This window comes from Calidris pugnax, unplaced genomic scaffold (genome assembly GCF_001431845.1).
Source record: "Calidris pugnax isolate Ruff unplaced genomic scaffold, ASM143184v1 scaffold13, whole genome shotgun sequence".
Lineage (NCBI taxonomy): Eukaryota > Metazoa > Chordata > Aves > Charadriiformes > Scolopacidae > Calidris > Calidris pugnax.
Genome location: NW_015090810.1, coordinates 20945394 through 20969087, shown reverse-complemented (window position 1 = coordinate 20969087; position 23694 = coordinate 20945394). Strand labels below are relative to the sequence as shown.

Below are 23694 nucleotides of genomic sequence, written 5' to 3'. Positions count from 1 at the left end.
TTTTTTTTTTTTATTCTTCGGTGGTTTCTTCCATTGCTGGGCTTAATTAAAATGAGTTCTCAGTGTTTTAATCTGCTAACTGAAACTAAGTTTCAATTTTTCTTTCTCTCCTACCTGGGCTATGTTCTTTGCTATACTACTTCGGACTGCCGCATCTGCTGCTTTTCTCAAAACTTTGTTTTTAACCTCTCAGTGCTCTCTGGTGTAGTTGTGGAGGTGTTTCTTCATGGGATGCCTGCGAGGTTCCAGCAACAGCTGATTTTAATTTTTTTTTTTAGAATGTAGTTTACAAGCATGTATGGAAGTTGTCACCTACACTGCCCATGTGACAAAGAGAACAATGTGGATATCTAGGAAACAGGGTCTTGTTGAAGTGTCGCTAGGTAACGGTAAACCAAAGAACCGTTACACTGGCACTGGTCTTGTCACATCTATGCAATTCAATATTGTGTGTGGATATGGAAGCAGCTTGTGCTAAGGACAGATGTTAGACTATCTTGATTATTTTTTTCCCTTTGAATATCTAAATGGCATAAGATTCAGAGAATCAGTTTTCTTCTGTTAGGAATACTGGGTCCCCAAACCATTCTTTTCCTGATCCTGCCTTCTCAGTAAATTCCAGGTGCTGCTATGTTAGTTATACTCTGTAACCAGCAGCCAAGCAGCTGTGTTTTTCTTGCTGGAAATCAGATTTGAAGTAGTGACTTTAAAATCATAAATATGAGTTACATAAAAAAAGGATCTGGCATCCTCCTGGAGAGGAAATTGTCCACTTCAGAGTCTTCGGTACTGATCCTCCTAATTTCTGAACAGCCAGCTGAAGCGTGGGCTGTAGCTGTGTTGTTCCTTGTCACACTGTGTGGGTGCTGTGCTCTCTGGTCAGGCAGAGGGACAGGACACTGAATGTAAAGATACCTACTCAGGGAGACATGTTACTGAGGAAGAATTTCCAAGGCTATCTGAGTCTAACCGACGATGACCTCCCAAGTTCAGGTTTCCCCAGTGTCTGTATTGTAACATAGGAGACCAGTTAACCTGTGAGTGGGGACAAACCCCTTCGCTGCTGGAAAGCTATGAGACCTACAGACCCAGCCAAGAGACCATATAAGAGCTAATCCCTGGATACCTGCAGATAGCGCTTTTTCCACCCCCTCAGTAATTTTATTTCTCATGATCTGTTTTTTTCTTTTTTGTTTCTTGTTGGGACCTTTTACATACGTTTTTAACATTCCAGCTTTTTCACCTGTGGATTCTGGGGCTGCTCAGGCACCCCTGCACCTGTGTAATAAGACTGGGAACAGGCAGGGAGGGAGGACAGCGTACAGTGATAGAGGTTTAGGGACAAAGATCTGTGAGTGTGGAGGCCCAGGTAAAAATGTCAGCATTCCTCATCCTAGCCAGATTTTTACATTTTTAATGGTATTTTTCAAGTAAAACTCTGCTATATTACTCATGTCATTAAAATTTTCATGCTAGAAGTGACCTGTTTAATCATATCTGTAAATATTTTTGCAGCTGTATGCAGTTCTGTTGTTACCTATTTTTGCCTTAAAAATGAAGCGTAAGTCACTTAAGCATACTGATTTTTGTACTTCAGCAACTGAGTACTTCGCTTACTACTGTGAGCACATACAATTAAGAAGATCCCATCCTTCAAATTTTAGTGCATTGTAAATTAATTATTTCTGTCCTAGACTTGCACATTAAAAATTTTAAGTCTTATGGATGTAATTGAGGGGGTATTTTACCACCTTAGCGCCTCCGTTTCTTGACTCCGAGTACAGCGTTAACACTGCTTTTTAAAAACTCAGATGCTAAATCCTAGTGTTTTCTTTAAAAAAATACCATTTGTGATTAGAATGGTTGAGTGATGCTTCTTACCACATCTGCAGGACTGACAATACAGAATTCATTCCAGTTCATTGCAACCACGTATTTTTTTCTTTCTTTCCTCTTCCCATCTTTTTTCAAAGCTCAGTGAGGATGGGGCTGGATGAAGAAGGAAGGTGTGCTGTCTTTGTCCTTTTTGTTTTCTTTCTGAAAATGTTTTTCTTGCTTTCCTAATGAAACAATATACAGTATATTTTTAAGAGCTTCTGCTGAGAGTGGTACTTTGGGTGTGTGAGAAGGAGGCATTCCTTTTTGTTCCTTTTCTCCTAATTATATCCTCTCATTCTTGCGGTATGGAAGGCACAGCAGATTTGCTACAGTCCTCTGAAGCCACTTTGCCATAGTCTGAATACTTGTGGTTCTGGCTTTTTGGCCTTGAGAGAAAGGGTGATGGGAGTTGCTTCTGTCACTTCTAGGAATTACATTGTTATCCCTTAAGTATTCGGGTTACAAAATGAAGAAATGTCATTGGGCTGAGAGAGTTTTGCTGTTTCCTGGTAGGCTGCTATTGCGAACTGAACTTCTAATTATTTGCCTTAGAGGACAGTGATTATCTGGTTTAGAAATATACTGTTCTTTCATGAACAACCTGTTAGGACTGTATCTTTTGAAAAGAACAATGCCCCAAAAATCATTCACTGGTACCTGTAAGAGAAAGCTCTGAAGCTTCTGCTCTACTTGAGTCCCAGTTAGGTTTGCAAAAGAATGGGGCCTGCCCAGACACATAAGGGAGCACAGGATGGTAACAGCAGGACTGTAAGAGAAGTATGGAAGATGCTGAAAAACAGAGGGAAAAGGGTTCAAAACGCTTTCAGAGAAGACAGAAATCCAAATGCATCGAAAATGAGTATTCTCTCAGTTGCTGCCTTTTTGATGAAAATATTTACATTTAGAGGGGGTAGGGATAACAAACTCGAAAACGAGCTTGTGTAAACTATCAGTGAAACCAGTTTTGCGGTGTCTGAAGGAGGCGAGGTTGGCCAGGTCCTCACCAGCCCCCATCTGGGGACAGCCTCCCTCCTTCCCTCCCTACCACAGGCATGTCCGCGGCGGCCACCGGGCTTTCCTTTGAAGGACGCGGGCTGAGAACTTGAGGCCGCTCTCCAGAGCCATCAGTAGGTGGCATTACAGCTCCTAGCGCTGAGCTGAAGGGCAAATGGCTCACAACACAAGTTTTTATTGTTTTGAGTCCCGAAGAGCTTGTTTGGTGCAGCATACAGAAGAAAATACGGGCAGTCCCCACAGAAGCTCTGCTCCTACCGCAACAAGGACTAATGCTGTCAGGATTGCTCAAAGTGCAGCTTTGGCATGCACTGAATTTTTGGCTCTTTAATTGAATTAATTTGTTATAAAAGAAAGTGAATAAGAGGTATCTGCAAGCCGTTGTTACAGTTATGTATGTACAAACACATGTGTGGTGTTATGTTCCAAAAAGACTGGTTTTCAAAAGGATTTAAGGCCACTTTTGTAACTCAAACCAGTGTAACTCACTGCTTGTGCATTTCTCAGAGTCTCAGTAAGGGCTCCTGTTGTTAAGATCAGCTTTGAAAAACTACCCAAAATTCAAATGTATATCTTTGCATAACTTTGTTTACATATGCAAGGCTACAACCGGTGATATAAACTAACCTGTGGAGTGAGGCAGCTGGTGTTTATCTGTAGCAATAAATGCCAATTGTTAAACCCCAGTTGTTGCTGAGGGGCCGGGGCTGTGTCGCTGTATAGCAACCCCTATAGGATACGCCATTCGCTCTTGTGATGGCCAACTGTAATTCACTAATGCTATTGTTCTTTGCCTTCCCTTTGGGGGGCATCTTTGTTTTCCCCTCTGGAGTCTAACGGCATTTAAAGCTCTGATACAAACATGTCAGGGAGACTGATAAAAGCGGACTTTTGGTGGGTGATTCAGAGGCCTGAGATTTCTCTTGCACAGAAGTTGTAAACCCAGCCCCGCTCCCCTCTGCTGCAGAGGGTGCTTTAAAGCCTGTGTCTGTCTGCAGCCAGTGACGCTGGTTTCACAGAGAACCGCAGTTCCCAGTCTCAGTGAGAAGCCACTCAGAGTCTCCAAGTGTTCTTACTGAAGTGGGTCAGCAGAACACGAATGCATTTATGGTGGGATGTCTTTCTCCTTTTTTTTTTTTTTTTTTTTTTTTATTAATTCAGTTGTTTTGTAGCTAGGTCACTTGAGTGGAGGGCTGGAACAATGTGGCCTTGAATCCTCTCAGCTAGAAGAGAGAATTAAAAGTAGGTCTGCAACATTCAGGCTGAATGTTAAACTGCTGAACAATTGAATAAGGGAGGGTGGAACCATCACAAGCAGCTGTGTGTGTTATTGTGCTGCTGTTTCTTCCTTTTTTTTTTTTCCTTTTTTCGGCAAATGAAGGAGCCGAGGGAATGATCCCAGCAGAACGGATTAAAGAGATCAGTTCTACCTGAAGAAAGACTCTTTCCTGCTCTTCAAGGTGAAGTTCCCTAAAGCTGTAATTCACAAATGGAGCTGGCGTGCTTGTTTTCTGGGGTTGCAGAGGCAACAGAGCTGAACCCTGAATGGGCTTTAGCTTATGAACTGTTTGCTCTGCAGGACTGTGGGTGAGAAGCAGTGTCTCACCAGGGAACTCTCTCACACACCCTGTACCTGGCCTAATGCCCCCCAACACACGCTCCACGTCAGTGTAGGTAATAACTTGTAAAGGTTGTCACCTCCCTGGCTCTGCTTTGCCGTGGGGGAGCCACGTCCTTGAGCCACCCCGCTGTCTCTGTAGGGGGACAGTCATTTTGTCAGCTGCGCTGTCCCTGCTCGTGAATTACAGCCCTGACTCCCATAGAAACAGCAGTGGTGACTCCTTTCTTTCTCTCCAGTGTTTCTCGTGGATGAGATTGAGCAGATCCTCCCTCAGTACGCTTGTTCTAATAGTTACTAATTTTAGTGCCTAACTCCCCTGGGCGGGGGGAGAGCAGCATCTGTCAATCTGGCAGGCACTGCCTCGCTGTGAATAGTACCAAGGATGTCAAGCATTCTTCCCTGTCATCCAGATACCGAGCAGCGGGGATTTAATATCACCACGTCCAAATGTCAAAAAGAATGATGCTCAGTCTGAAAACTGTGAGATACTTAACAGAATTCACATCGCCAGGGTGGCAGCATCTCAGTACGAAGCACTTGGTGTGACCTTTGCAGAGAATTTCCCCGTGGCAGGCATGGTTCATCCTGCTATTCAAATAACCTTACCTAACTGCTGACTCATCTCTAGTTCCACTCTACGCATCCCACTGCTTAAGTATAAAAATTGTTTTAGAAACACTCATTAGCTGTGAAAGGCAAAGCTAACTAGAATGTCTATGTAATCATGGCGAGATCAGAAGTGTCATGTAAACTCAGTATTTAAAAATATAAAAGAAGCGTTCACACAACTTTTAATAGGGATGCATACCAATCCCAGCAGGCTTCTTTCAGTGAGTAGATAAGAGTTGCAAATTAAAGATACTTGCAGCTGGAAACTTCCTTCCCAAATAACTGCAGGTCACTGTGACATTGGAAACGGTTGCAGAAAGCTACAGTGAGCCCGCAATCACTGCACGCTGCCCCCACACACACATACCCAAGATTTCCTTGAGAAATCTGCTGGGCTCTCTGCCCCACAGCCCCAGCAAGCTTCAAAGCTATAGGGCTGGAGGCAGCTCGAAGGGGAGTTGACAAGTTTCATGTCAGCAAGATAAGCTCATGAACTTCGTGATACATTTTTGGGAGAGAATTAAATGGAACAAAATTACTTGTAGTTAGTACTTGCCTGTGGTGGTTTTTTTACTGGTTTAGGAGATAAGTTATTATGTATTTATTAGAACCTGAGACATATGTCGTGCAAAACACAAGTTCTAATACTGTTATTGCTATCCTGCTGGCAAACAGGGGAATTTGGCCATGAATCTAAACCCCCCTACTTTGCCTGCCCTCCTCCCCTGCTAATTACAAAAAACTAAAAAGGTAGCAATGCTATTTTCAGTTGTCAAAAGACATTTCTTTCAGACTTTCTTTGATATTTCTTTTTGTAACTGCGTATCATCTTATAATTTAACCAATAACTAGTTTCTCTGCTGGAACGTGTAGGTACACAAACTGCATGAGCCTTGCTGCTGTCTGTTGTTGGTGCTTTTTAGCGTGGCCACCTCTCCTGCCACCTCTTTGCCCAGGCGAGGCAGAAGGCAGCCGCTCAGCGTTCGGGGCTGTCCTGCCACACGCAGACCTGTGAGGAAGGAGGCGTCGTTGAACTTGCACACAAGGATGCGTGAGGAATACACTGCAAAAACCCAGAACTCCGATTCGGTTCCTGGAAGATGACTGCGGGCTACTTGAACCCCCAAAGAGGAGCATATACTCTTGCCGTGAGGTGCTAATTATAACTGTGTGATTAGCAGAAACCCTGCTTGGTAACAGCTAGAACTCAATTTGGAGATGTGGTGCAATGTGGATGGGACAGTAATCAGCAGACAATGATGAGGCTTGCTGGAAATACTCTGTTCCTGTTGCAAAGCATGCAGCCTGCTGCCCCTGACATTTTCTGCCCCAAGCTCTGCACACAGCGTTTGGGTAACTGAGTAGCCATCTAAACTAATCAAGATTAAAACACCAGAAAGAGGAGAGAAGATAGTGGCTGAGGCACTGAAGTATTTCCTAATGCAGCTGATCAGAGAGATGACTCTCTAGTTGAGATCTGAGTAGTCAGCCTCCTCCAGAAGATGGACGTCAATGCCTAGTCAACTCTTTAGGTAGCACCTTTGGCAACCCACAGCAGCTCTTCCAGGGTTCTGTTTCATATTTGGTGTTTCAACTCCCTCCCTCCCTCCTCACCTTCTGTCCTTTATGCAGCACTTAAATGCTTTCCACATGTCAGTGGTCTGCATCTGCCCCTTCTGTTACAAGCTTTACACACGCCTAAGGGTTGAGGCCCTCGAGCAAGAAAGGCATTCCCTTCCCTGCTTTGTGTACCACACCTTGGGCCTCACCTTCAGATAAGATTCAGAGCAGCTAATAAGCTCTAAGGCAGGCTTTGCAAATTTTGGAGAGTAGAAATTCAAGCGCCCCCAGGATTAAGGAGTAATTCAGTGGCAGCTTTGAAAAGACTGGCAGCGTCTAAATGGGATGTCAGTACCTCAGACATTTCAGGCTCTTGGCTGAAAAGGCAAACGGGATTCTTGTGCACGTCTCTGGCTGCACAGCAACGGGGCAACACAGGACAGACCTGCCATCCCAGGGCAGTAGGTAAGTGTGCTAGGAGAGCAGGAGACTCCTAATTACTAGTGATGCCTGGAAGATCTTACCCTACACCAGGTTTTCAGGGCAGGAACTTATGCCTCTTCCACTGCTGATCTCAAGTATTGCTATGAAAGAGCAAATATCAAACAAAGGGGTGCTGGCTGCTTATTTTCACAGCCTCTTTCCAGACTCCAAGGGTACTTTACACCTCTGTGACTGATTCTGGAATATTCTTACCTATGACAGATTTAGTGCTCACACACACCCTTCGCAGGAATGTTTTTGTTACCTACTGGTGGTTTTTAAAGTGACGATAAAAGCAAGGAAAGCCTTTGGGAGATGCTGTTATTATGAACAGGTTAGGGTGTGTTTATTTTAGTTATTTCTTCTCCTTCCAATCCCTCCATGCCTCTCTTAAGCCTATTCACAGGCTTTCCTTCTACAGGGAAATTGTACTGAATTCAGCGAGGCACACTTAAAAAGGCCAATTCAGCAGCATTATCTGAATTTCCAATATTTATCTTTACATACCAATACGTAATTCTGGCTCGTTTCCTGACTCTGCTATTTTTAGGCAAATTTTTTGACTTTTTTTTTTTTTTTTTAAAGGTACAGTTTGCCTAAGTTTCTGACTCTAAACAACAGTACATTAATGACTTTCATATAAAGTTTGCCCCATTGTATCTCTGTGGCCGTTGAAATTTTCGTTTGGTGAATCTTCTTGCCTTTTTCTGCTATATGCGGCTGATGTCAGACACCTGTGTTATCTGGGCATGTTCTTACACAGTCCACAAAGGTTTGTTCCAAGCTTTTGTTCCCGGAATCTATGGAGAAAAGGACTGTATAAAATCCGTTTAGAACAGAAGTTGGCTGGGGGTAGGGGGCAAGAAGTTTTATCCCTGGAAATAAAAGCAATGTGGCATGAAGGTATTCATAATATGGGTTCCTTTTAATGAATCTTAGCCACTTAGTTGACTGAAGACATTAAATTGGCCTTTCCCTAAAGTAAGTAATTAACTTTCAACACAGAAAATTAAATTGCTTAAGATTATTACACAGCTATCTGAACAATACTTCTAGTGTCTTGTTGCTTTTATTGCTTTTTTGCCCCTGGCATTTTGTATGTAATCATCCAGACACCGTGAGACATATTGGTTAAATAAATTGGGGCCCTCTGCACAGTACAATCTTGGTTTATATAATCTTATACAATATGCCGTTACTGTAGCTAGGTAAGAAATAAGAGCAGAGTTAAGAGAGAAACTTTGGGCAAAGCTAGTCTGGCCTGTAATCCACAGTCAAAAGCAGTTTGGACTTCTGAAATAAGCTATGTTTTTACTGGGGGGAGAGAGAGAGAGACTCCTGCACTGACCTCAGTAGATATTTTGCCATTAGGCTGAGTATATTCCCTCTTACTACAGTGAAAAGAAGCAGCTGGCTGAAGAACAGCCTGCGTGCCAATGCTCACAGTGCTCTCAGAGCTCCAGGCAGGTGAGTAGGTCTCCCTCTGTGTTTGTGCAGTGTCTGGCAAAACAGAGGCGGGAGGGGTTGAAAATATAATGTCTTAAGGCCTTTCCATAATAAAAGTAATAAGCACTTTTTCAGTAGAGGTGAGAAAAGCTATGTCTGAACAGCTTCTGCAGGGCCCTCTCTAATTCATCAGAACATCATTTCCACCTCTGGCTTTGGCGAGGCTGATTTAGCAGTGTTCTGTTAGCAGTACTCTAGATAACAAGTGGCCACCAAAATATGCCAAGGCTGCCTCATCCTTTCTTATCCCGCAGCCTAATGACAAAAGGAGACAATTGTACCTTGTTTGCTAACTCCGTGCTGTGCTTTATCTTGTATTTTGGCTTATGTTGTCATCAAGTTGCTAATCATCAGCCTGTGACACTGTCTGCATGGCTCCTCCACGCAGCTCTTGGCCATGTTACATGGGCAGGGTGTCACAAAAGAGCAAATGACAGCGCTGGCACCTGTCAGTAACTCTTCTTTAGAGGGAAGTTGTTCCTTTTGCCAGCCAGTGGGACCTCAGATCTCCAGGCCACTAAATAAATGCTATTATACGTCAGCTGGGCACCATATGGTCGGCGTGCTTCTGACTATGAGCCACAGCCCTCCAAGCAGCCAGGTGAGAGAGCTGGCTTCCAGCCTCAGTCTGCTTTAAGCAGTAAGGCTTCCGCATGGGCGCACTGTGAAGAGGATCAGGGAAAGCCTCTCATAAAGTAGTAGAAAGGTTTTTTTTTTCCCTTGTGGAAGTGCTCAAGTTTTTGCTGACCCTTCCGGGCATGGATGGACGTAATCTAGCTGCTTAACGTCAACTGTGCCGCAGAGCCTACAGGTCTGCACCCTGGTACATCTGCAGCTCTGATGTCCCCTCGGAGACCTCATGCTGTATTTGGATGTGAGAAACTGTGGCTTAAATGAGCTCATCTCATCTTATGTAGCTTTTATTATGTTCTGCTACTGCAGCTGCAAAAGAAGTCCGTTTTACGTGGGCATCTGGCTTTGGCACCGTGCCTGAACGGACAGAACCCACGCCTGCGTGAAGCTGGAGGTGACTGGGTTAAATATGTCAGTAGGCTAAGACCTTCCACGCAGAGAAAGAGGAAATGAGGTCTGAATCAATTCCTAGAGTAGCACAAATTAGCCAGCTACTGAGAGCCCTCAGAGAGGTTCCCAGAGAGCCACACTTAAGCCAGGTAATTACAGCTGCAGGTGGCTACGTAACCATGAATCACGTAGGTGAAAGTAGCGCCGAAGCCTCAGCAAGATTGCTTTTATAAGCCCAGGAACTGAGTCAACTACATTTTATTGACCTCACTGCCAAGACACTCTCAATCCTCGCACTAACAGCTAGCAGAGGCACAGCGTGTTATTGCCATTGGAAACACCTGGGACTGGGTCGGGCTCTAAGACAAATCCTAGTCTACATCCATACAAGTAAATCCAGTACTCATACAAGTCTGACAGGCACATTTTGGCTCTGTGCCTGCAACTCACTTCATAACAAGTGAAGATCTGTTTCCATCCTAAAGGGCCTGAAAGGAACTTCTGTTTTGAGAACATGAGACCACTAAGGTAACAAATGACTTAATCATCCACCAATGTCCCATAAGCATGGACACACAGGTTTTGCAAAGGAACTTAACACTTCCAGGTTTCAAGCCATAATGAACTTAGGCTTTGAACTCTTAACAGAGTGAACTGTACTTTTCCTGTCCTAATTGCTTACATGCCTAATTGTCAGGAGTGGCCTTTTTTATTTTCTTTCTGGAATACTCCTAACATATCTAATGTTCTGGGCTGAGCTGAACAGCTTCACTGTTATTTCCAACCTAAAACCACATGCGGTCTACAATGTGGTGATGTCTTTGAGCCTAACTCGTGTCCCACTTCTTCATGGGCTGAGTCCAGCAGTCATACGCTGCTTTGCAAGGATGGACAGCGTTGAGTCAAGTGCAAGCACAGTGGCAGGGGCCTCCAGGGCGCTGGAGAACCTCTCCCATGAGGACAGGCTGAGACAGTTGGGGTTGTTCAGCCCGGAGAGAAGGCTGTGGGGAGACCTTATAGTAGCCTTCTAGTGCTCAAGGGGGGCCTCCAGGGCGCTGGAGAACCTCTCCCATGAGGACAGGCTGAGACAGTTGGGGTTGTTCAGCCCGGAGAGGAGAAGGCTGTGGGGAGACCTTATAGTAGCCTTCCAGTGCTCAAAGGGGGCCTCCAGGGCGCTGGAGAACCTCTCCCATGAGGACAGGCTGAGACAGTTGGGGTTGTTCAGCCCGGAGAGGAGAAGGCTGTGGGGAGACCTTATAGTAGCCTTCTAGTGCTCAAAGGGGGCCTCCAGGGCGCTGGAGAACCTCTCCCATGAGGACAGGCTGAGACAGTTGGGGTTGTTCAGCCCGGAGAGGAGAAGGCTGTGGGGAGACCTTATAGTAGCCTTCCAGTGCTCAAAGGGGGCCCACAGGAAAGATGAGGAGGGACTCCTTATTAAGGAGTGTAGTGATAGGATGAAGGGTAATGGTTTCAAACTGAAAGAGGGTAGATTTAGAGTAGATATTAGGAGGAAATTCTGTACCGTGGGAGACACTGAACAGGTTGCCCAGAGAAGCTGTGGATGCCCCATCCCTGGAAGTGTTCAAGGCCAGGCTGGATGGGGCTTTGAGCAACCTGGTCTAGTGGGAGGTGTCCCTGCCCAGGGCAGGGGGGTTGGAACAAGATGGTCCTTAAGGTCCCTTCCAACTCAAACCATTCTGTGATTCTATGTTCTCATGCAAAGTCACAACTGATAAGATTCATTCCTTTTGCATTCTAGTTTAGTATCTAGAGCTTACAAACAGCAAGTAGAGACCTGGGTGCAATTTCCTTCTGGACCTGAGAAGGCTCAAGGCTCTTATACCAGAAGCTGTTCTAGAATGAGACTTTTTTCTACTCTTTCTGTTGAAGCTGGACTGTGAAAGGAGGACAAGAATCATGGGAGGACAATGGGGGATAGACAGGGACAGTATATGCGCCTGGCTCTGTAACTCAGAAGTTCCTGAAGAATGTGACATTGGGCCTCTTCAGTGTGAAACCCAATACAATTTGTGCATTTTATTCAAAGTAAAGAATTCCTTAGAAGCAGCCAGGCCTGCCTTCTTCCCTGGGAAGCATCCTTCTTATTGAACTGTAAAAGTGAGTTCAAAAGTATTTTCTTTTTTCTACCTCCTTTTCTACTTTGTACATACCCTTATTATTGACATTTCTTCTTGTTCAATTAAGAGGTGTCCCTTCGCATATGATGGTTGACATCAGTCTCATTTTTACATACAAAATGTTATCTTTTTATTTGGTATAGTACTAGTAAACTGCAGACACAAACTGGGTGATGGACCTTCATATGCTGCATTGTTCATTATGGCAATTCCTAGTGTAGGGTTTGAGTTATTAAGGATTATATATCCTAATTCAAGGAATACATAATTCTCATTTGTGCAGGTCTGGTGTACAAATAGATGTTATGACTCTGTGGACAGAAAATTATATAAATGGAAAGGTACACTTAGCAGGTCCTCTTCTTAAGGATAAAATCTCAAGGTGGCAGCATGATCTCTGGCTGTTCAGAGGTCATTGCAAATAAGTGCAAGTTAAATGGGGCTACCTAGAGAGTGGATGGGAATGCAAAAATTGATGTATTGATATCAAATTATCCCAGACATAAAGAACCTTTTTAAAAATCTGTTTCTTTTTTTTAACATTGAGCAACTGTTCCGTCTGGATTTAATGGAGAGGCAGGGTTAAGGTGCTGGTTTCCTGATTTTCTGTCAATTAGGTTTGGATACTGTGTTCTGCAAGGACATAGGTAACGGAAAGGCTTTTTACACTGTCCACTTCCACTTGGGTCTAGACTTCTAGCTGGTGAATTTCTAGGTTTTAAGAATGCACAGGCAATGGGGGCTTGACTGAAAGATGCTTTTTTCTGCCCTTCATCTACAGTCTCTTCCACACTGGAGTCAGTGTAACCTCCATCACAGCTATAACGAATTGCTGATGAGGCTGAGGTGTATGCAGGCAAGGGATGAACTCCTTCACTGCATAACTCAGGACACAACAGCACATCAAAAATTCCACCAGCCGGGGAAAGGCCACAGGGCAAATCTGGATCTAGGAAAGCAACTGTAATGTACAGATCATATACATTCTTTCTCCCTCTTGACTTGTTCCCTTTTCAAACAGTCCTTAAATATTCAACAGAAGGATGGCCACAGCTGTATACAGAGGGTACAGCCTAGGCCTAAAATGTGGGAAACTCTGGACAAGCTCCTCAGATTCCTGGAATGGTCTTCAGTGCCAAAGCACCTGAAGCGATGAATCAAGATTTAAGCCCAATTTAGAGGATTAGTATGTGTCAAGCCTAAATAACTTTAAAAGGTGGAGGGGTGAGGGGGGATGGGGGTGTACGCAGGAACACACCAAGTCTGTGCTACATGTTATGCTTGTTTCTGCTCAGGTTCCTGCCCAACCCCACCCTCAGACACCAATCTTGCCAATTTTTAGCTCCCTCTCAGCAGAGCTGTTATGCCACAGCCCAAGCATGCCAACAGACATGACTCCATGCCTTTGAATCATGCTGCTTTTCCATGCATGGATTTTCCCTGCCCCCAGCTCCTCAGCCAGAGTGCCTCTCCAGTACAGGATTAGTTTGAGAGAGGGAGACCTTCAATGCACTCCTATTGTGTCCGCTTACCATAACGGAGAACGACAGGATAATGGGCAAGCACTGAGGGAAAGGGGGTGTACAAGTGTCTGCGTGAGCCAAGTCATGCGTTCACCCTGTTCCATTTTTCCAGATGTGGTGCTCAGGGTTTGTAACGTTGCTGTGCTTTTACAGCGCACTGTGGGAGAATTCATCTGTCCCTACCCCAGATGCTGGCAGAAGTACCATGGGTATGGCAAGTCATGAAAGTGAACTAGTTCTGGCTCCACATCTGTGGTTCCACTGGTGGCAAGGCACGGATCCAGTGGTTTATTCTCTGGTGCATGTCTATGTTATGCAACAAGCCTGCTTGTTCTCAACTCTCCCTCTTTTAAATTGTCTGGAATCAGTACTCTGAGCCTATTGCACACTCCAGGTCGGTCAATTTTCAGCTGTTTGACCCAGGCAGCCCTTTGCATATCTTCTGCGTCCCAAGACATCCTGCTCTTAGCTTTGGTGCTACACAAGTCAGAGCATTCCCCTTCTCCTGGCACATTTCCACACAAGCCTGCCTCTTCTCAGCTTTCTAAGCCAATTTCAGCAATGTCAGCCTGTGCCACATTCCATGCCTTCCTAGTCCCAGTTTCTGTCTAAGCTCAGTGAATCCACAGAACAGCACAAGATAATCTGTTCACAGCTCCTGATCCACTCCAAGCAGTCAGACTATACCTAACTGAAACACATTTTGGTGCAAACTGATACGATTGCAGAGGAGAAAGAATTAAGACCAAACATCACAGTCTGAGACATCCTTTCCGGGATGCCATGGCAGAGAAGTCATGGTACTAAAAGGTACATAACAGACTAAGGGAAGCAGGTATCCTAACGGGGAAGATGCCTGCATAACTAGTATATAAGCAATAATTAGTATACAAGGTGGTACCAAGTTCAAGAGCACATAAAAACTGTCAAGAGAAAGGAAAGCATTAGTAATACTGTTATTAATTACCCACTGTGAAACGTTAATAAAGGTTAAAATTAGTTTCAGCTGTACTTGGTGCAAAACCTCGAAAGATGAAACAAAGGTGCTTTCATGATTTGCTCGCTGAAAAGGGAGCTTTTGAGATTCAACAGGAAGCAGTGGGACTGTCAACATGAAAGGAGCGATTGATCAGAGGGGAGCGCAGAGAGGCTCCCGCTACAGAGCGAGCGCAGGAAATCTGTGCGATGGGCAATAATAGCGATGACGGAGAGTCCAGACCAAACATTACAGGGGAGTTTCTTAAGTGATGGGAAGGCACAAGAGCCTACTGGTATGAGTCGGAAGGAGGCAACTAGTAGAAGTTGGTTGGGGGTTTTGAAGGAAGGAGAGAATTTAGCTTAATACAAAGATCAAAATTGCTTACATGTGGCTCAGGAAAAAGGCCAAATGGGGAAGACAAGCTGAGTAGAGAGATGAAAGTTACTGGTATTGAAAAGGGAACTGGGATTATTAGTGTCTTCTGATAGCAGTGAATAGCAGAAATTAGTGTGCTGCTGAGAGCACTGTAGAATAGTGTGGCATCAGTATATCTGACAGATGAGGAAAGCTATTATCTTCATCTTTTCTACTTGAGAAGCTGAAATTGCTTTGTGCTGCGATACCTTGAAGCATGGAGAAAGGTCCTGGTCTTGAAAGGAGATACCAATAGGCCAAATACAACCGTTCACGTTTATAATGGCTAGAGGAGAAAGGTTAGCAAGAGATGGAACAAGATGGTGAAATCTGGCTGAAATAGGAACAGAAAGGCACTGGCAGATTCATTTTCTGAGTGGTGAGATGACAGAAAAACATACAGAACAAAGAAGCATTGGGTAGGTGAGCCCAGGAGCAGTTTTGAGAGAAAAGCAAGAGAATCATTCCCAGCGAGGGCAAGAACCACACTGACTGTATGGAGCATAATCAGAGACAAAAGAAACCACAAGCGAAAATTTAGATCAAACCACATGTCAGTTCTGCTGATTTGCTTCATTGAGAAGTTTACTTAATATTTCATGTGGAAATCAAGAATTTGCATTTATTCTACTCCTCTGTGGTCAGTTTAACAATGTAACCCCAGAACTCTGACAGCCATTTTAAAGCAGAAGTAGGAAACTTCCCAGGAACCAGAAGTTTTGCTATCCATACAGCTGGCACAATCCATTCGGATGTGCATACAACTAACACTCAGGCAAAAAAAACAGTAACATCATCAAGTTAAAATTTTATTGTCTTCTGTGCCCCCCTGCTTTTTCTACCCAGGTGATTAGATCAAGCCTCTTCTTTTCCCTCTAATGAGCACTATCCTTTGTGTGCTGCCTCCCGGGAGAGAGGATGGGGGCTGGGAAAGTGAAAGGCAAAGGTTTGTGGGGAAGGAGGTTGTTATCAACCGAAGGGTGCCAGCAGATGAGGGGAGAGAGGGATGGATGGAAGAACATCCTTACTCATGCAGAATCATTCTTACCCTGGAAGTGACCCTACAGATTTCCATTCAGACGTTAACTGCACAGGCACAAATGTGTAATACAGAACATTTAAAGGTAAAATTGTGACCTAGAAGTAATACACAGGATAAATACTTGCTACACAAAACAGTTTCCCATATATAGGTTTTCTTGTCAAAGGCTGTGTTGCAATGTCATCACATGACTAAGACCAGGACTTTGGTCTGGTTAGGACAGTTTGGCTGTCCTGCATGGGCTTTCAGAAACAAAGAGGTGTTGTCCCGGTTTGAAGTGGGTTTGAGGTGGGGGAGAGCATCTGTCATCTCATCATTAGCCAGTCTGGCCCAAACCACGACAGACCTATACTACCAGTAAGGTCCTACAGCAGCGGATGTATACAGCTACTGAGTGAACTAGCAGAGCTCAGGAGAGGACAAATACTTCCATCAAGGAAGAAAAGGTGGCTGAGGGCCTAGGTGACAAGTAGATTCAGTGGAGACATTGGGGTAAAAATTTTCCCATATTGACAAAATATATAAGAAATTCCAGAAAACAGTAATTCTGAGGTGGCACCCAGATCTGAATCAGGTACTGCCTGACACCATTCATGTGCAGAGGACCTGGCATGGTGGGGCTTCAGTAGAACAACTCGTCTTCCTCCTCAGTAGCTGACCAAATATTGGACCTGATGGGCTCCACTGGCTCCTCGCTCCCTTCCACATTCCAGACATGCATGAGGACTCGTCCTGAGAGATGAGGAATTATGTCGGTAGCTATTGCAGCCCTTCAGAGAAGGGAAACAAGCTAAAAAGCCACACAGGAGCTGAGATTAAAACTGAAGAGTTTCTGGATGGGTGTCCTCTGAAAGTCATAGCATTCTCTTTCAGATTAGAAAGAAAAACATGCGATTTACATAAAAATATTTCTGACAAGAACAGGGAGAAGACATGCTATATGATGGATATGGTTTTGATGACACTTTGAAAGCTTGCCTGAATGGAACAGTAGGACCAAAATAGTTTGCCCTTTAAGTTATCCCCCTCCAAACTTAAAAGAAGGCTTTCCTGCTTAGCCAAGTATTAAAATGACATGTCACTATGAGTTCTTTCACCTCCCAAAGCTGCTCTCTCTTTACTAAGAAAACTTTTGACTTCCACATTGAAACAATGATGGGTGAAAATAACCTTGACCAATCACTCATGGATCATCTCCTCCTGTTTATTCAGATGTCAACCCAGTATCTTTTCCTTTTCTCATTACAACCATCACTTTAACAGCAGACTTGCATTTAATGTTACAAGAGCCCTTTAATGATGACTGATGAATATGAACAGAGAAAGAAGTTAGTTTTGCAAGTAATTATTGCACAGCACTATTGCTGCAGCAAGCTCTCTGTGTTAGAAAGTGCACAGTGAAAGCCATATAGCTGAAATTATTTGCAGATCTCCATTTTAAACTCTAACTTCATGTACTTGAGATGTCCCATTTGTGGTCTGAGTCCAAAGGAGAAATATTTCTCCTCCTTTTATTTAAAAATTATTTCTATATCTCAGACTGGAAGTATTTGTTGCTGTCAGTGTTCCTGCTGTTCTTTTAATCTATGGACGTTGTGGATGACAGGATGGAACAGAAACCTATAATACAATTTACTTTGGTGGCAATCTTTGAATATTAAAAAAGAGGCTGGCAAACTGGGGATCCAAATACTGGACCTGAACTGTTCCCATTTGATCAGGATATGACCAAGAGCTTTATTTGCATACTCATACTGGGGTTTGGGTTTCTTAGTCATTCTCTTATACAGGCACCATGAAAAACATGTCACTTACCAAATCACTCTGACTCACTAAGTCTCTTCAGTTCAAGCCTCACCTATTATATATTTGACCAGTCTCACTGGAGTCCTATTTCATGGCATAGCCAAAATCTCCTCTTGATTGTAAATCATGACAATGGCAATAGTCCAGCTGCAAGATTTGGTGAACTGGATCTCCTGATAAAATCATAAACATAAGCTTATAGCTACAAGTACATATTTACATTTTCAAACCAGAGAAAATCACGTACAAGGGAAATATTAATGTTGCTGGATGCATTGTAAGCAAAGGCCAAGGTACTAAACACAGAATTTGCTTCCTTTTCCACAGACAGCTAGTTTAACAACTTAGACTACCAAGGTAATCTTTAATGTATGAAGCATTCCTGGGCAAAACTTCTTTTGTTTTATAACATAAAATATAATAAACATAAAATATTATGTTGCCATTCTTCTAAACTACCATTCTGATCCTAGGCAAACACTTCTTCCACAGCCTTTAGTTAAAAGTTTTCCATCAAAATCCTGGTGGTGGAGGGCAGCTAATTATCTTTTTAAATAGACTAGGGTTCTTTAACGAAAACAAAGTATTTCATATAGAACTGAAAGTTAAAACAGCCACATCACATCTGGTACCCGGGAGGCACATCTGATTAAACAGGAATCCGTATTTTGTGAGTGCCACTTTCTGATCTGAGAACACCCTGCACCTATTACGTCAGGACACGCTAAATCAGAGCACTCTTCTCCCTTGGTGCTGCCTCACAGGCTTGCTGGCATAGTCCTCATATTGCCAAAGCCACCCTCCCTTCCACAGCCAGGTGAGGCACAGTGGTGACAAGCTTCACCTTGCACCCTGAAGGCTGCTGCCTCAAATATAGGGGAAGATCAAAGTACAGAACAGGGAGTTCAAGGGAACTGAGGTCTTGAATCTGTTGCGATGCCACAGGACTGGATTCATCTCACAGACTGAACCACTGACAAGGGTGCTTTCACTGGTGGAGCTGGGTGTGCTGGGTAAAGGGGACACACAACTCAAATGGGGTGCTGCTGCATTTGTTGCTTTGGCTGCTCTGGTAGAACCTCCTACATCATCACTGCAGGCAAAGCATCCCACCAGGGAAGGTAAGACCTTCCACACTCACCAGGCCAAACACCCAGTGTGGGTCTGCAGAGCAGAGCCATGCCTGTAAGACCTATCTGGCACACATGGAGTCAACAGTTCAAGCCCCTGCTTTTCTCTCTCCCCTCTGACAGGTGAAGAAAATTCTCCCTGATGAGATGCTGCTGTGCTTTGCCTTTCTCACAGAGGAGGAACAAAAGACAAGACCGCTACTTCTGGTGGAAGAGAGCTCAGTGTGCCAGATTGTTGTGGTTTGGTCTGGGCTGGCCACTAAAACAAATGACAGATGCTCTCTTTTATCTCTTTCCCCTTCAGAGAGGAGAGAAGATAAGAGAAAGAGAGAGACTTACGAGTTGAAAAGAAACTAAACTACTTTAATGATACATTAATAATAAAATAGAAATAAGAGAAAGATAGTAATAAGAAAATAATGAAATATATACAATAAACACAAAGCCACATCAAGTTCCCAGGGTGATGATCGCGTCGCCAGCAGGCACTGGGAAAATCCCACACTGGACCCAGTTATGGACAGGAACTGGATTCCAGAACACACAGATTGGGATCAAAGGCAGACGAACAGAGCCCTCCTCGGACACCTGCCATTGAAGAAAGAGGCTATTCCCTTTGATTCCTCCGCTTTTATACCAAGTGTGGTGCAGATGGGATGAATATTCTGTTGGTCAGTTTTGGGTCACCTGTCCTGTCTGCTCCTCCCCGCAGGTGTGACCACTCTACGCTTCTCCACTTCCGACCCTCCAATGGGGCATATAACAAGGTTAGCTTGTTGTTATAGCAATATTGTTATATTGTTATGGCAATAACTATAAGCAGGAGCCTCTCTGCATACCCTTTCTTGGTATTCACTATAAATATCAGAACTTATCTGCTAGAAGTGGACATTGTCTGAAAAATATGCTGTTAATTTCAGAGAGCTAAAAGAGGCTTAACTGAAAAGTAAAATTACTGAAAAGAAAATTGGTACTGTTTTATCTCAAACCAGGACACAGATGAGGGGGAAGCCCTGCCTAGGAAGGTTTCTTCCAGACCTGCTCCCTCCACCAGGAGGTACAGACCTGCCCTCAGCCAGGCTGCGTGCGAGGTGTTCCCACGTGGCTGTCCTGGCTCCAGCCGAGACCTCTCACCCGTTCTGCAGAGCAGGGGTGGCACACTGCTTGGAAGGTTTTGCCTTGCATGCAAAAGGCATGGTGTTAGTCCGTGACAGTTACAGCCTCTCTTCCCTAAACATCTTCCCCAGAAACACCCAACCTCGCCGCTTACCCCCAGGAAAACTGCCCCTGCTCAGAGGCAGCAATATCGAGACTCTTCCCAAAGACTGCAACTGCAGACATGACCCCTACCTGCACATAGCGCAAATCCAGGATGCTGCAGGGCCCTCTGAAGGTTTGCCTGAAAGCTGTGTTGGCTTTGCTTTGCAACTGAGATGACTGATACACTAGAACAGTTTGGCTGTGCAGTCCCCCTGCGCACGTGCCATCAGCAGGAAGGCATGGATGTGGAGACTGCTTGAGAGCCTTCATGTTATAAACTGTGATAAATCAATATGTACAAACACGTAAAGGAGCAGCACGCAGTGCCTTCCCACAAGAGTGACTGAACTAATTTGTTTTTACATGAAGCTACGTATCCCAGTCCTGTCCTCACTCTATCCTGCTGTTGCTGAGACAAAGGAAAAAACCCCTCAAACTCGAATAATTAAGTCAGGCCTAAACAGCAACCATACTTTTTTCAAAACAACTGTGCAAAAAGACAAGTAGAGAAAGCATTCAAAATTTGTCAGCAAAAACTGAAATAAGCACTGAAAAGAGAACTGTGGAAAAATATGTTGTACTCGCTCTGGTTTAGGCCACATCCTGATTTCACATCCTGATTTAATTCTGCACAAGTCTGAAACAATGCCACTAAATCCACTTTGCATCTACCCCAGGTAACTAAGCAAACGAAGACCTGGAATGAAATTAAGCTTGATGTTAAATTAACAGTTAGGCTTAGTAGCATGGATTAAAGTATAACTCTGAAAACTGTTCTTCCCCTTCCTTCACGTCACTGCATTTTAAACATACCCAGACACTGAAACTACTGCAGAGGAGGGCAGTTCCTTAGTTACAGGAATGTAGTTTTCACAGGCATCAAAGGTTTGTGCTTTGAATCTGCACGGGTTACTTATTTCGTAGCAGCCTGAGTACAAGCAGTTGGTTTTGCTCTAAAGAGCTCTGTGCAGCCCTCGGGTCTATGGGGTTGTACTGCTCTGTGCAGTGAGCGAGTTCAGCCTGACACCTTTCTCCAAAAAGGTTGCTCAGCTTCCCGCTGCCTACCAAGAGTGAAATAAAGCAATTGTTATATTGATCTTCTGTCCATGCTGCATTCCTGTTCATGAAGCATTCCTGGCTTCCAGAGTCTATGAAAATGCTCATGAGAAGTAAAAAACCAGGCTGTTAAAAGCCTCCTTTCAGAGGGGAAGGGGCGGGTTGTGTTCCCTCAAGCTTACTATTATGTCTTTAGTCAAAACACACTCAGTCTTTCTTCGAGTCACATTTTCAAAAGGGTCAAGAAGCATATAGGAACAAGAGTAAGTGTTCTTTCTTGGAAATATCAACCTAAAAATTTACAACTGGCTCTTTAGATCTTTCTACTACTGAAGAAACTGAGATATTTTCATGAATGCTTCAAGGACCATTTTAATGTTTTTGTTTTTCATTCTAAAATGGCAATATTGGGACACATAGAACTAATCCCTTCCTCTATCAGTAACTCCAACCTAAATAACAGATAAACAGAAGAAAATCTCCAACACAAAGTGATACTAGATGACTAAGGCCACTAAAAGCACTACAGATTTCTGCAAAACTGCTTTCTAACCCCGCAGGTAGGTAAGCTTTCATGATTTGATGTCCTCAAACCCATCCTAGCATCCATAGGTATGTCACTGACTGAAGTAAAATCCTGAAGTCTCAAAGCAGAAGCCTTCAAGCAGGCTCTTCCTCCAGCACGTTCACTGGGACAGCTGGAGTCTGTAGGTCAGCTCTGAACATCCCTAGTACGTAGTGCTTGCAAAAACCAGAACAAGACTGTTTCTCCCTGTATGTTTAGCACCTATCTTCTCATGTTAGCTTAGTGGTTAGAGTATTTACAGCTACCATGGAAGATCTTGTTTCAGGCCCTTGAACTGGACTTTAACCCAGGGGTCTGTAACTCTGTGTAACACAGGCTGTTCTTGAGTAAGTCTCTATTAGGTAAGCTGTTTAAATAACTTTATATAGCTTTGTATAAATAACTACACATCCATTACAGTGAAGATATGAACCACACTCAGTGACAACGCAGCTGAGTGAGAGAGGAAGTCATTCTCTCTCTCTGACTTGATAAATATTTAGTTACAAGAGACTGGAAGATTTCTCTTACAGAGCACGCAGGAATCTGGGAGCTGGAACATTCCCTTGGGATGTGTGTCACTTCATGACTAAGCAGCATATGCTTGTTCTAGCTAATGACTGGCATTACCTTTGAATGACTTGCCAGATTTAAAGATCATGGCTTAAAAAAAAAAGTTTCCACAGTGCAGTGGGGAAAGAGCTCCGGGAGAGGATGATGACAGAGAGAGAAAGATTACAACTTTAAGTCTTAAGGAGGACTTGAACAGCCCTCGTGATACTGGAAAATCACAGCTATTTTGGTTCACGCTCCCGTTTGCACAGCCAGCTGAATATAGTGACTTGGAAAAACAGCAGTCCTTCCAAAAGGGGATTTAAATGCAAGCACAAGAGAGCAAGACTAGCTACTTACTCACAGGTGGAGTGACCCAATGGTCTGAATTGAAACTTAAAAAAAGGTATAGTAGACTGAAGAAAAAGACAAAGAACATGTCCCTTAACAGTCACCAAGACAAACATGTGAAACCGAATCCCTGACAGAGTTAACAATGTGGCAGGGTGAGGGTGGGAGGGGAAACCTCCAAAATGAAACTCCCTAGAATCTTACCATGTTTACATTCAAGCAGAGGAAACCAGCAAGATGGTCTGAAAACAAAACAGTTTCTAACAACCACCTTATTTTTTTTTTCTTCTCTCCTGCCATGTTGGATATAAACTCCTGAAACAGTGAATTGTTCCCCTGGAAAATATCAAAATCAATTTAGCCCAATTTTAATTCATGTAAATTACGGCCTTTTCAATATGATCTCTAGGTCACAGATCAAGGAGAAAATGATGTGCCGCACAAAGGCACGTTTGACCCAGACCTCTGGATCACTGATTTTTATCAAATGACCTGTGGGTGAGAGCTGATCACAAGGCATCCAAAATGGTACTAAGTACAATGTAAACAGCTTTCTGTAAACAAACACGTGCGGATACAAACAAACACGAGGGGCAGAGGGGGATATTAACAGTCAGTTTAGGTGTTTTTAATTTGGTTGTAAAGGGGTAAACCATTCCAGCAACATTACACAAAACGTGTGTCTCACCAGGGTGAGATCTGAGATGACTCGGCGTTCCCGATGCCGTTCCTTCCACGTGGGACAGCCAGGCAGGAGCCAGTGTACACGCTGTCCGGCTTCCCGCTTGGTATGAATGAAGGAACGGGACGTAGAGTAAAAGCATATCATCGTGTGTATTCATTCCTTAAAGTAAATTCGGCCCAAGCCTTCCTTGGACAGAGTCAGTGTTAGGGATTAAGCCAGGGCTGACTGCCCAGTCAAACAAATGCCATTTACAAAGCTAGACTTTGCACTTCAGTGAATGCAGGGATGGCCAGCGCTAAGAACTCAGGTCACTGGTCCCAAAATACTTTTAAAATTGCATAATCACTCTTTCTAGTGGGATAATGAGATCTAACTGAAACCTTCCTCATTTAATCAACTGTTTTGGAAACAAACGATACTGGCACCAAAGATGAAACATTGCAGATCCAGGTTTTAGTAACTTCAGCGGGGCAGTTCCACCTCAGGATCCTCATGTATG

The 23694-nt window shown here is 43.9% G+C and overlaps 2 protein-coding genes across 2 annotated transcripts in view; both read left to right on the top strand.

Moving 5' to 3' along the window:
* The window catches only part of LOC106885997 (myosin regulatory light chain 2, smooth muscle minor isoform-like), a 14279-nt gene extending 12469 nt beyond the window's left edge, over positions 1 to 1810 (top strand). Inside the window, exon 4 of the mRNA XM_014938573.1 lies at positions 1133 to 1810. The gene's annotated coding sequence lies outside the window, so the exon portion shown is untranslated. The remainder of the gene's footprint in view (positions 1 to 1132) is intronic.
* The window catches only part of LOC106885996 (myosin regulatory light chain 2, smooth muscle minor isoform), a 39731-nt gene extending 37814 nt beyond the window's left edge, over positions 1 to 1917 (top strand). The window contains exon 5 of the mRNA XM_014938569.1: positions 1133 to 1917. The gene's annotated coding sequence lies outside the window, so the exon portion shown is untranslated. The remainder of the gene's footprint in view (positions 1 to 1132) is intronic.
* Positions 1918 to 23694: the final 21777 nt, after the last annotated feature.